The sequence below is a fragment of the Sminthopsis crassicaudata genome, chromosome 1, assembly GCF_048593235.1.
Source record: "Sminthopsis crassicaudata isolate SCR6 chromosome 1, ASM4859323v1, whole genome shotgun sequence".
Lineage (NCBI taxonomy): Eukaryota > Metazoa > Chordata > Mammalia > Dasyuromorphia > Dasyuridae > Sminthopsis > Sminthopsis crassicaudata.
In genome coordinates this window covers 85,006,392-85,019,366 of record NC_133617.1, presented here as the reverse complement: position 1 = coordinate 85,019,366, position 12,975 = coordinate 85,006,392, and the positions used below count along the sequence as shown (strand labels likewise).

Below are 12,975 nucleotides of genomic sequence, written 5' to 3'. Positions count from 1 at the left end.
TGTTTATGTGTCCTTGTTATATATTGAGAGTACCTATATTATGAAATCTCAAAGGAGAAAAGGAGAAGAAAGCTTATGGGGAAATAACTCCCACTCAACTGGCAAGGTTTGTTACCTGAAAGAGATATTCCTCATTCAAGAGTAGGAGATAAGGGGAGCTGACTACTTTTACAATTCTGAAAGAAGTCCTTTTGCTGTAATATGAAATCCTAAAACTTTTGACTTTGGAGTCTGCTTAAGGAAACTTCTAAACCCCAATCTATCTGATTCTGAGCATTCCTTAGCCAGATAGCTTCTGGCCTCAGGAAACTCCCACAGATAAAATTCTGAGACAATAATGAATAAGACCACCCCAATTTGTTGCTGATTGGTAATCTTGTCAATAATAATCTGATCAACTGACAACCACTCCTTCCAACTATGAACCATAAAATTAGCATTATCTATGATTGAAAGCTATGTAAGTGTATTCACTTGCTTCAGTTTCTTTACTGGACTCCCTTAGATTTCAGTCTGCTTAGTAATGGCATACATTACTTTCATTAAACTTTCAATAAACTCCCTTGACTAGGAATGGGTTCAAGCCTGCAAATTTTTAAAAGACCCCTCATGACATCAGTCTGGGAATATCCCCCTTCTCAACTTCAACACTTTTAGACAAGACTACAAGGACTATCAATAGGTGTTATAATAGTGGATAAGACCATCTGCTTTACATAGTTATTATTTTTTTCTTACTTTTAATTTTTAGGCCACCAGGTGATTGGGGCATTTCGACCCTCTTAGTTCAGCAATATGGTGCTTGTTTCAGCAGTATATAAACTAAAATTAGAATGATACAGAGAAGATTAACACATGGCCCTTGAACAAGGATGACATACAAATTTGTGAAGCATTAGTTCAGCAATATGTAAGAAATGACTGATTTCTACTTTACAGCTTTCTCTATCCTTCCTTTTCTGTTAAAAAAAAAAAAAAGTTTTTTAGCTAACCTAAATTGTAATAGAATGTAGTTCATTGGCTATGTAATTTAAGTGAATGTTAATAGCATTTGTTTCTGTTTTGACCAGAAACCCTGAGAATCTTACCCTCTCAGACTGATTTTTTTTTCTGCCTCATTTCTTACCTAGCCTTAATCATTAATTTGACATTGTCTCAGTCAATCTGAGACCTGTTAAATAGTTTAGCTTAAAAAGGCCTTGGTCTCTACTTGTCTTCAGGGCCATTTCCAGTCATCCTGATCTACATCTTGCCACTGAACCCTGTTGACTCTGAAGGAAAATGTGAGGCTGGTGACTCTGCACTGCCCTCTCTCATTGAAATCCAGTTTAGTTGTATGTCATGGCATCACCTACCAGACATAATGTTGTGCCATAGTTCTTTTAATGTCCTGACCCAGTTTCCCTAATTGTCCTATTCAGTTACTCTGCCTCAAGTTATAGAATAAAAAACAACAAATGAAAGCTCCAAAGGCTACTAGCCAGTTCCTCAGGGCATAGGGACTTAAAATAAAGTAGAAATCAACATGGATACTGTTCATATAGGATTATAGAATCAAGAGCTAAATTAGTCCTTCAATCAACCAGCATTTGTTAAGTGCCTGCTATTTGCCAGGCATGTTGAAGATCATTGAGCCTAGCACCTTCATTTTGCAGCTGAGGAAACTGATTCCTTCAGAGATGGAATGAGTGCTAGGGCACAGCAGAGATGGGATTTTTTTTTAATTATTTTTTCTTATTATTATAGCTTTTTATTTACAAAACTTATACATGGATAATTTTTCAACGTTGACCCTTGCAAAACTTTTTGTTCCAAATTTTCCCCTCCTTCCCTCTACCCCTTTCCCTAGGTGGCAGGTAGTCCAATACATATTAAATATGTTAAAATGTATGTAAAATCCAATATATGTATACATATTTATACAGTTAGCTTGCTGCACAAGAAAAATTGGATCTAGAAAGAAAGAAAAAAACCTAAGGAGGAAAACAAAAATACAAGCAAACTATAACAGAAAGAGTGAAAATGCTATGTTGTGCTCCACACTCATTTCCCATAGTCCTCTCTCTGGATGTAGATGACTCTCTTCATTACTGAACAATTGGAACTGGTTTGAATCATCTAATTGTTGAAGAGAGCCATGTCCATCAGAAGTGATCTTCATATAGTCTTGTTGCTGTGTATTATGATCTCCTGGTTCTGTTCATTTCACTTAGCATCAATTCATATAAGTCTCTCCAGGTCCCAGAGATGGGATTTTAAACCCAGGTCAATTGGATCCAGATCTAGGACTCTTCCTACTATAGCATCACATTTCCTCTTTATGTTGCTTTTTTCCTTCTGCATTATTTTGGCTGTTTTTAACACACTTCATATTTATAATTTTATGGGGAAATGTATTACATTCTATTAATATAACACTATTTTCCTAGTCATTGTTCAATTATCAAGCATGTAAGCTATTTCTAATATTTTGTTATTATAAATATTATATATTTATAATTATACATATAAAAATATGTATAATGGATGAATTTTTTTGTTCTTTTATTTTTAATAAATAGTCTCTTTAGAATCAAGTCCTAATAGCATTATTGGATCAGTGCATATGATTATTTTTGTAACTTTTATTATAATATTGGCATATTACACTCCAAAAAGATTTCATCAATTTAGTTTTACAAAAAAATGTGACTTTTCTTATTCCTCACAACACAAACAACAGTGAATTTTATTATTTTTAAATATTTCTACCAACTTTGTGTGCATCAAAAGCACTTTGTTTCCATAGGAATATAAGCTAAAACATTTAACTTGTCTAATCCTCAGTCTCTAGGGTCTTTTCTAGTTCTAAAACATAAGAACAGTTAACTAGATAATGAATTTGAACAGTTTTATCTGTTGGGAATAGGTAATAGTATAAATTGTATAAACTTTTTTGTGGAATGTAGATATTTTCTTGGGAATATATTTTTAAAATTTTAGTTACATTGCTTTTTGTTGTATAAAATATTTTTATTTTCATATCATCAAATGCATATATGTGTATGTCATAGAATATTATACTCTCTAAAAAATTAAATTTAAGGGTCACTGACAAGGCAGCAAAAAAGATATATGGAGCTTATGAGCAAACTACAAAACATTACTAAAAAGTAATTCTATTAGAAAAGTTAGTGTCATGATAGATATCATCAAATATCTGGATGACTGAGTTGGGACAGGATGAATTAGTCATGTGCTGGTAGTGAGGGATAACCAAAATCTAACTCATGTGGTTAGCTGATATCCATGCAATGTTAAGAGTTTTCTGAAAAAGAAGAAGTACCTCTACAAAGGATTTGTGGGAGTAAATTAACAAAAGTCTTATTGGATTAATAAGCATATAAGGGTTTCTATGTGTATTGTTGAAGAGAGTATTCACCTCAATGGGATCATAAAAGCACCTAAGTGTCAAAATGTCTCTAAATTAATCTAAGTTTAAGTAAAACTTTTAAAAATACATTTATTTTTATCTTTAATCATTTATTCTATTTAAAGAAATAATTTTATTCTCTCCACAATTAATAAAACACATCATTTTTACTTCTGTTTTTTTTTTACCATTAAAAATTTTCAATCATTTTTTCAACTGGAATTTGTTGTGGTATATATGTAAAGTAGAACCAAACTTATTTTTCACCATTTTGTCCTTCATTATAATAACATTCACTTTTATTGAATGATTCAACATTGGTTTTATAAGAAAAAAAATTTAATCTCTTGCATACAAGATTTCATTTCTGGATCTCTGGATTGATTTATCATTTTTTAAAGAGTAAAACAATCTATTACAAAAAGCAAAGAAATTGGAGCTACAATAGCAGTAAATGACATATTTTCCTTGCACACTTGATTCTAATTAATCAGTGAAAAAAACATAAAGTTTCAGCACAGGTAAACTATTTGAGGCATATTAAAAAAAACCTGTGATCATAATATTTAGTTTGCAAACATACAAAAAAGAGGAACACAGGCCATATATTTACTTATAAAGTAAAGATATGTAATAAAATGGATAGTCCCATATTTAGAGGGTTTTTGTTGTTGTTGTTTAGTCTGATGCCAATTGTTGGTCCATAATTTTTCTTTCTTTAATAGTATTTTATTTTTCCAAATACATACAAAAGATAGTTTTCAACATTCACCTTTGCAAAACATTGTATTCCAAATTTTTCTTCCTTTCTATTCTCCTCTCCCCAAGACAGCAAACAATCTGATACAGGTTAAACATGTGCAATTCTTGTAAACATATTTCCATATTTGTCATTCAGTGAAAGAAAAATCATGATATATTACTATAAAAATATTTATAATCAGATCATTTTATTTGTTATCATATTAGAATATATTTGAAATCTGTCAGGACAAGTCTTCCTTATCAAGTTTTCCTTGACATTTTTAATGATCATTTTTCTATTTCCAAGTTTACATTGGTATTTTGACTAGTATTAGATTGAATTTGTGTCATTTGGGAAACTAGCAACATTTTACTATGTTAGCTCTACTTAGCCAAGTATAGCTTTTTGGTCATATAGTCATGTCCAACTTTTCATGGCTGTGTATGGGGTTTTCTTGGCAAAGATACTGGAAGGGTTTGCCATTTCCTTCACCAGTGGATTAACACAAACAGAGGCTAAGTGACTTGCCCAGGATCACACAGCAAGTAAGTGTCTGAGGTTGGATTTGAACTTGCATATTCCTGACTAGGCATCTGTATTCAGTGAATTACCTAGCATCCATGTATCATAGATACCCGTAAAAGTTTCCTATAATTTTTGTTAAAATAACTTTAAAATTGTCATTTTAATAGTTCCCTATGTATCTTGGGTATTTAATATAAATCATTATATTTCTTTTCATTTGTATAATTATCTTTCTATTTATTTTTCATGATTTTTTGCAAGTGGCATATTAAGATACATATGATTTATGAATTTATATTACCATGTTAAAGTAATTACTTGTTGAATCTCTTGGATTATCAACATATCAAATTATGTTGTTATATCCTGCCCAAAGCAGGATCTACTGATTAAACCATTAAGCATGTGCCTCTCTGGGGAATTCCTTATCTCCTTCAAGGATGAGCTCAAATGCTACTTCCTGCCTGAGTCCCTGAACTTTATAGTCATCAATGCCCTCTTTCCTCTGAATAACTTTGCATTTGTATTATATATGTTTTAAATTGAATTCTTCATTCATATATATATATAGTTACAAGTAGCTTACATTCTCTCCAAGTATAATTTATGCTACTTAAAGCAGAAACTTTTTTTCGTCTTTTTTTTGTCTTTATTTTTCTAATGCTTGTCATAAGATCCTTCATATAATACATGCTTGATAAAGCCAAAGCTATGAAAGTTATATGATTTGCTACTCTTCTAATTAAAAAAAAATTATATTGTCTTTAGGGTATATATTAAATTAAAAACCCACAAATTAACATGATCTATTTTTTAACTTTTATTTATTTTGCAAAAAAAGTCCCAATTACATTTTAATCTGATTCTGCTATACTCAGGATTATACTGTGAGAAGTGAGTTTGATAGCCCTGGTCTTTAGTATCTAACTCACTTATCTATATGTTGTAAAATATAGTATAACACTCTAGTCTGGGCCCAATTTCTGCCAGAATTCTATCTAGTTTTCCTAACAGTTCATATCAAATAGGGAATCCTTTCCTAGATAATTTATGCTTTTGATAATTTATCAAATTTCCTTGATAATTTATGCTGGGTTTTTTTCTAATTCTTTCTTGACTTCTTTGCCTAATAGATAAGCATACTGTTATATTTTAACATTCATTTTTATAAGATTCTGAGTTCCAAATTTTTTCTCCCTCCCATCTTTATTTCTTCCTCCCCATGACAGTAAGGAATCTGGTATCAATTATACATGTAGAATAATTTTAAACCTATTTTTATATTAATCATGTTATTTTGCATAATTTCTTTAAAAATACCGACTATATAATTTTCCTCTTTGGTATTCTGTAGGACTTCAGGAATTTAGATTTCTTTTCCTTGATCTATTCTCCAAATCTACCACTTTCGTCTACATTACTTCCTAATCTTTTTCCGGTCATTTTCTGAGATTGGCTTTTCCCTCCATTCTACTGTATTGTCTAACATTCTGATTTCTACTCTATCAATTCTGTTTTTAATTATATCCATTGATATTTTCAGATTTTTTTTCTGTAGGTCTCCATTTTGTTGTGCTTTGTCAACTTATTTCTGGAATTTTTTTTTTATCTGTTTTTAGTTATTATCTAACTCATCCTAAAATCTTTTAGCTTTAGTTAATTCTTCCATTAATTCCTTAGATTGTGTCCATTATCATTTTGATCTTATATTTCAAGGATTTCTAACTTGCTTCATTTCTGGTATTATTTCTGAAATAGTTTCTATTTGTACATATATATCTCTCTATATAAATATATTTGCATATATGTATATGCAAACATATCCATATGTACTTACATATGTATGTGTACATGCATATATGTTATGAATTGGATCTATGAGTTCATTGGCTTAAGGAAGTTACAATGAGGGAAATCCCTCTATTGATATAGATAAGTCTCTAACTTATAGTCTTAGACAATTGCTTGAAGTATTGAGGAATTAATTCACTTATCTAAGGTCACATAACCTCTACATGTAAGAGAAAGGTCTTGAATACTTATTTTCTCTCAGGTTAGCTCTCTATCCATCACACCACGCTTTTGTGTATACACACATACATACATGCATACACATCTACCTTCAAATCTATATGATATATTAGTATATATATTTTAGTTGGAACATTTTTCCATTTTGCTTTTTATCTTTTTGGTGACTTTTAATTCTTTTGTGAAGGTTCCTTTTGTATTTCTGTTGTTGCTTTTGAGGAGGGATTATGAAGAGCCAAGATCCAAGCTTCCATATTTCTAGAAAACTGGGATCTTGCCTTTATATGCTACCTATTTTGCATAGGCATTTCAGTTCTTTGTAGTTACTCTTTATCTACTGAAGGTGGGTAAAAAGTTAATCATGTAGGGCTATTTTTTGTCATATACTCAATCAACAAATATTTATTAAGCCCCTTCTCTGAGCAAGGATCCTGAAGTAAGGAGCTATTAGGCAGGTTTTTTCCCCAAGATGGGAATGGAATGGAGTTGAGAAGGCTGCTCCAGGAAAAGTGGGTCTGGTTGGGTTATCTATCATACTGAGAAGCTCCAGACAATGACTGGAAACATGAGGATAGGAACAGGATAATGAAATGATGGAGGAAGAAGAAAGAGGATAGTAGCTACTTATAACCAAGTACTCTGCAATTTTATCTAACTAGTACTTAGGGATTAGGAACACAGTCTTGGAACAGAGCTATATGATTGTCAGTTTATTCTAATACAAAGGTTCTTAACTTGGGGCTAAAAATTCAAGGGGTCTGTGAATTTAGATAGGAAATTTTTATTTTACTAGCCTTAGAATGAAATTTAATATTTTCTTCAGTTATGAATTAAAAAAAAAACCCCACAACACTGTTCTGAGAAGGGAAATCTATAGATTTTACCATGTTGTTATTTAGTTCCATGACACAAAAAAGGTTAAGAACTTATGCTCCATTAAGAAAAAAAAAAAAAAAAAAAAGATTTGGAAGTTTGCTGAAGAGAGACAATAGATAGGCTAAGAAATTCATCAAATTATAAATTTATACTATATACCAGGCATTGTGGTAATCATTGAAGATACAGACATATAAACAATAAGGTTCCTAGCCTCAAGAAACTTAACATGCTAATTGGTTAAAACCACACATAAAAGGAAACTAGAAAAGCAAGGAGTAAAGCTGCATGGTTGGGATATGACTAGAAAGTGAGTTGGAACCTTGCAAGTTATAGCAGATGTTTATCTATAAGAGCTAAGCAAAGTTCTAGAGAGGAGGAGCTGGGAATGAGCAGACAATAAAAGGCAAAGATGCTTGGTGCTGCGTTGACATTCATACCTGGTTGATGAGGTTGTTGTTCCTTTCTTGATTTCATTATATATTAACTCCCTATAAAATCTTGAACTGAGCTTCCATAAGTCTCAATTTTCATCATTTGTAAAATGAGTGGGTAGGTTTAGATGATTTTAGATGATACTAACATCATTTTCAGCTCTAAAATGCTGTAATTCCACAGTGAGTTATTTAAGTATTAGAAAAAAAGGATTAAAGTGCATTCATTATCCTTGAAATTATACCACTGCTTTAAGGTTCAGTATGGCAGTCATTAACAGAACTTTCAATTCACCCTTAGATAAAGTTTGAGTGGCATCTTAGCTAAAGATGAATTATTTACATAGCTGAGATGATAAAGCCATGAGTGAGCAAGGATTATTACAAAGAAATTTTAAGGATTGAAGAAAGGAACAGACTCCAAAGGGAGCTCAGCATCCAACAAGTGAACATATTTCCATGGCAAACAAAAACAAAACATTTCTCTGCCTTTATTTTAACTAATTCGAAGGCCAAGTTTTAAAATGATCTTCTATGTATTTTTATTCTAGGTAGTTCTCTTAGAGGTGCCATAGGTATGTCAGAGATACCTCCTATACTATCAGTTACTTCTGAGTCCAAAGCAATAATCAAATATCTCTTTTAAATAAGTTTGCTATAAAATTTAATAGTGAGACTTCAAAATGTGTTGTGACATCTACATGTAGCACCTATGCAGAGTGAAAAAGCTATAGCATAAATCAGAGTAGTGTCTAATTGGACTAGAGATCCTGTGGCATGAGATTTCAAGTGCTAGCTCTTGGAAGGCAAAAGCTATCTACTCCATTCAGAACTTTTTCAACTCTTGTCTACATTATTATAATAGTCCCCTAATTGGTCTCTTTGCCTCTGGTCCCTTCCATTTTAATCTATCCTCCACACAACTCCCAAAGAGATTTGAAGTCATAGATATGACTATGCCATTCCCGTATTCATTAAAATCCACTGGTTCCCTATTATTTCAAGGATAAAAAAAAAATGACCTCTGCCATTGAAAGTTCATTACAACTATAGCCCCTCCCTACCTTTCTAATCCTCTTACATACATCTTAAATTCCAATTATATTGTTATTATATTTTTAATAATTATATTTTTCCTCACATATAACATTCCATCTCTTGTCTCTGTACTATTGAATTGACTGCCACCTATAGATGGAATGTTTTTTATCCTCACCTCTTCTTGGAATTACTAATTTTCTTTAGGACTCATTCATATGCATTTCAGAAAAGCCTGGAAAGATTTATATGAATGGATGCAAAGCAAAGTGGGCAGAACCAGGAATAGAACTATATACAGTAATGATAACAATTCTTCTCAGCAATATAAGGATCCAATTCAATTCCAAAAGACAAAATGATGGAAAATGCTCTCTGAAAGAACCTGAAACATATCAAGTTGTTTACTGTTTTAGGGAGAATGAAGGGAAAGATGGGAGAAAACTTGGAACTCAAAATTTTATAAAAAAAGAATAAATTTCTTGTGGACAGGATTCTGGGAAGATGGCCCAGTAGGTTGGTAAATTTCAAGCTCTCCCAATTTCCCCCACAATTAGAACAAATATGTAACTCAGGGCGAACATAAATCTAGAAGATTTGAGGCAGAACTGGTTCCTCCAGATACAACCTGAGATCAGAAGAAAGAGAGTCCCAGCTGGGATTAACCTGGGTGAAGTGTAAACACCTCTGGGCTAGCTCCACAGAAACATCAAATGGGGACCCCTCAGGCTAGCTGGGTATGGATAGAGCTTGAGCAGGAGTCACAGAAACTTTCACTTCCTGGACTATTGTGAAGTAGGGGTCTGAGTCTGGGAAGACTGAGTGAACCTAGGATGAGTAGGAATGCCAGGCTCAGCTGTGATTATTTGTGATACAACCCTGAAGGAGAAGGAATTTGCACACCTGTGAATGCAGAGGCAATGGGACAGGGACGTTGCTGGTTTCAGGCACTTGCTTAAAGATAGAGGTCTTGGTTTGGGACCCGAGGTCAGAGGGAAGAGTTGAAATGAAGCTAGAGGTACCATCTCCTCCCTTACCCCATGATTAGAGGTGCTTATACTAATACTTTTCATTAAAAAAATAAAAATTAGAAATGAACCAGCAAAGAAGAAAGAATCCATAGATACTTATTATGGGAACAGGGAAAACTGGGGTTCATCTTCAGAGGAAGACACTGAAATAAAAATAAAAGCTTCTACTCCAAAGAGTAATGTATAGAAGAACTCAAAAAGGAATTTGAAAATCTAATGAAAGACATTGAGAAGAAACTAAATAAAATAAAATAAAAACCATCCAAGAAAAACAAAAAGATTATGAGAAAAAAAAAAAACTAGCCAACTAGAAAAGGAGAAACAGTCTTAAAGATGAAAATAACTCTTTGAAAATTAAAACTGAGCAACGGGAAGCTAATGAAGCTATGAGAGACCAAGAAAAAAACAAAACAGATTATAAAGAATGAAAAAAAAATGATCAGAATGTGAAATATCTTATAAGAAAAATCACAGATCTGGAGAAAATATCAAGAAGAGGAAAAATATAAGAATAATTGGACTGCCTGAAAGTTGCATCCAAAAAAAAAGGACCTTGACACAATAATGCAAAAAATAATCCAAGTTGATTTCAGAGAGGTCTGGAGAGACTTACATGAACTGATGCTAAGTGAAGTGAGCAAAACCAGATCGTTGTACAGAGCAATAGCAAGATTATATGCTGCTCAATTCTGATGGACGTGATTCTTTTCAACAGCAAGGTGATTTAGGCCAGTTCCAATGATCTTGTGATGAAGAGATCCATGTGCAGCCAGAGAGAGGACTGTGGGGACTTAGTGTGGATCACAACATAGTATTTTCACTTTTTGTTATTGCTGTTTGCTTGCATTTTATTTTTTTTCTCATTTTTTTCTTCTTGATCTTATTTTTCTTGTGCAGCATAATGATTGTGGAAATAGGTATAGAAAAATTGCACATGTTAAATATATACTGGATTACTTGCCATCTTAGGAGGGAGTGGGAGGGGAGGGAGAAAAAAATTTGGAACACAAAGTTATGAAAAGGTGAATGTTGAAAACTATCTATGCATGTATTTTGAAAATAGAAAGCTTTTGTGTGTGTGTGTGCGCGTGTGTGTGTGTGTGCATACACCCAGTTTTTTTCCCTATCACTCCAGGATAATTTTCTTTTTTTTATATATACATAAACATATACTTAAGATTGACATCAACAATAGGGCAATGCAAAAGAAAGATTAGGGAAGAGTTAAGGTAAAAATTGTAATTATGTCATACATATGAGGTTCAGAGGAAGAATAAATACAGAGGGTTTTTAAAAATTTTGTATTCTTTTTCTGTTTTTCTTCTTTCTTATTCTGTTTCTTTAAATAAAGTAAATTTGGAAAAAAATTTTTTCAGTGTAATTGGAAAAAAAATAAAATATTATTTAAAAGGGGAAAAAAGACAGTTAATGTCCTATCTTCTACACAGTATTTTTTCCAATCTAATTTATTCAATTTAATAAACATTTATTAAGTTCTTATTATGTGCCAGCCACTGTCCTAAGTGCTAGGGATAAAAAAAAAGACTGTTTCTGTCCTCAAGAATTATGATCTAATCAGGAAAATAAAGTACAAAAGAAAATTGAAAGTGGGAACACCTCCCCCCACCTCTACCTCCATACCCATGCAGAAGTATCATATTTCTTGGATTTCAAAACAATAAGTATTGCAGATAGAAAATGGAGTGGCATCTAGAATTTAGGTCCAGCTCTCTATAAAGGAAAGCTTTGGGAGGGATTTTGTTCTCCACTCTCCAGGGCTTCAATCATTGGGAAGAGGAGCTAGAGCCCTTTCTCCCCAAATTGCCTTATAATCATTTTGTATATGAATTTATATATATATATATATATATATATATATATATATATATATGTTCACAGGGCTTTCCAAAAAACTTAGAGTAGTTTGTATACAAATACATATTCATAAGTATTAATAATATAAAAAATAAATTAAAAAACTTACTCTCTTAGAAGGAGGACATGATCTCTCTTCCCCCTTGTACCACCTCAATCTCTGAGGAAGGTGATTAGTTTCTTATAATTTAGCTCAGTTCCTGTACAATACAGTCACAGTTCTAAGTCCAAACCCCCACCTCAGGCTTGAGTCTTAGAATTTCTAGATTCTTAAGGTTTCTGTGCCAAACTGACAGGTAAACCAAACTGCCTACAATCCTTTCTTCTCTTCTGCTATGCCTCATCCTTCCCTTCCTTCCCTTCCATTCTCTTCCTTTCCTTTTCTTTCTCTTCCCTTCCTTTTCCTCTCCTTCTCTTCCCTTTTTCCTTATTCCCACCCCCTCTCTCTCTTTCTAGTAGAAATAGTAAGATTAATTTATTCAGTTAGGATAACAGCTAGGAATTAAAAGTAGAGCAGCATGAAATTATCCTACTTGGATTCTGGCCAAAACAGTGGGGTTTAACACTCCTACTCTTGTGAAAAGTTTTGAGTCTTCAGAGTTTCAGGTTTATATTTCATTCAGGATAAACTAAAATGCATCAGTATGTGAACTGACATAAAATAATGTATATGTTCTTTTAATTTCATTCCTGGTTATGCATCTTTCCATCTAGCAGGATTCTGGTAAATATTTAACAACCAAAGCTCTCTGAAAAAACACACACACACACACACACACACACACACACACACACACACACATACACATGATGCACCTTTAAATTTAACATTATTCACATTTTCTCCATCACCATGTTAAGTCTAGACAATCTAGACAATAAATCATATCCTGATTTGCAGCATCTGCCAATTTCTGAGGTATAGATACTCACACAGAAAATTTAATAACCTGCTCTTCTGAATTTCTGCAAGGGTATGAGCTAGATTCAGCATAACTCAGTTTTTAT

General features: G+C 32.6%; 1 pseudogene; it reads left to right on the top strand.

Annotated features, from left to right (window-relative positions):
* The first annotated feature begins 798 nt into the window (after positions 1–798).
* On the top strand, positions 799–912 carry LOC141552318 (U6 spliceosomal RNA; annotated as a pseudogene).
* Positions 913–12,975: the final 12,063 nt, after the last annotated feature.